The sequence below is a fragment of the Nanorana parkeri genome, unplaced genomic scaffold, assembly GCF_000935625.1.
Source record: "Nanorana parkeri isolate BGI_ZX_2015 unplaced genomic scaffold, ASM93562v1 scaffold285, whole genome shotgun sequence".
NCBI lineage: Eukaryota > Metazoa > Chordata > Amphibia > Anura > Dicroglossidae > Nanorana > Nanorana parkeri.
In genome coordinates, this window is record NW_017306553.1 from 1301538 (window position 1) to 1302857 (window position 1320).

At 40.5% G+C, this 1320-nt stretch overlaps 1 protein-coding gene across 1 annotated transcript in view; it reads left to right on the forward strand.

The window, feature by feature from the left end:
* The window catches only part of SLC1A2 (solute carrier family 1 member 2), a 92568-nt gene that overhangs the window by 81359 nt on the left and 9889 nt on the right, over window positions 1–1320 (forward strand). The gene's annotated exons all lie outside the window — the stretch shown is intronic.

Genomic DNA, 1320 nt, shown 5'->3' on the forward strand with positions numbered 1-1320 from the left:
TTCAGTTTCTAGAAGAGAGCGTTCTCTCGAACTGCTACAGTGTATCATGGAAGGAAAAAAAAAGCAGGGAGCAATACATTCTGGGAGTGCTGCTATCAAGACAAGGAGTTTGTAATTCCGATACCAAGTAAGAGTTGTGGAATTAATTACAAGTAATCAGTATTAATATATGACAATTGAAATAATCAATGTTAAATAAGGACTCGGCGTTGTCTAAACCGGTGATATAAAATTTAAAAAAAAAAAAAACCACGGCCACCCCTTGCTCTTGGGGACAAGGAAGGAATTTTTTTTACCTTCCTCTGGATCAGCTACGGGTTTAGGGTTCAAGGGATGTAGGTTTTTATTTTATTTTTGTCTTTTGGTTGAACTCAACGGGGCATGTGTCTTTTTTTTCAATCTAATTAACTATGTACTGTGTACATTCTCAAAAAAAAATAAAAATGGATGACATCATCATGCCTCTTAACAGCCATGAACATATGGAATATTTCAAACCATAATGGCTGCTTTCGGTAGTGGGGTTGGGCATGAACGCACCATGGCTTTCAGTGATGAAGGGCTGTACCGCTTGTACTTGCCACACTTTAATGGTTGTTTAATGCTTCCTGAAATCAAATGGAAATGATTTTAGGGTGAAATGTATTAACAGGATTTCATTTTTTTTAATTAAGCAAAAAAAATCATCAGACTTATTACCCAGTGATGCTTTTTTTAGATAGACAGTATTATAATAAAATATTAAAAATGGTGCTTTCTATTTTAAATATATAATTTATTTTAAACACAGTGATGCTATCACTGGGTCTCCCTGCTTCTCTGCGCAATGCAGGCAGGTCATGGCTGGTGGGAGGGGCTGGCAGGGTGCTGTACATAGCTTCCTGAAAACAGAAGACAACCCTTAACCTGCCCATACACTGTAAAATATTTCTCATTCAGCCCCGAGGCCTAACTGAGAAAGATCCCATGCTATCTGCTCCACCCCCAATACATGTTCTTTTTCCCCCTTCCCCGAAAAATGCCATTTGCACCACCCCAATACATGCTATTTGCTGCCACTCCCCCAATACATGCTATCTGCCCTCCATAAATGCTATCTACCCCAACCTCCCCCAATATATGCTATCTGTTCATCCCCCCAATACATGCTATCTGACCCCCACCCCAATACATGCTATATTCCCCACTCCCAATACATGCTTTCTGCACCTCCTCCCCAATACATGCTATGTGCCCCCACTCCACTAATACATTCTATCTCTTCATCCACCAAAACATGCTATCTGCCCCACCCCCATTACATGTTATCTGCCCCCCCCC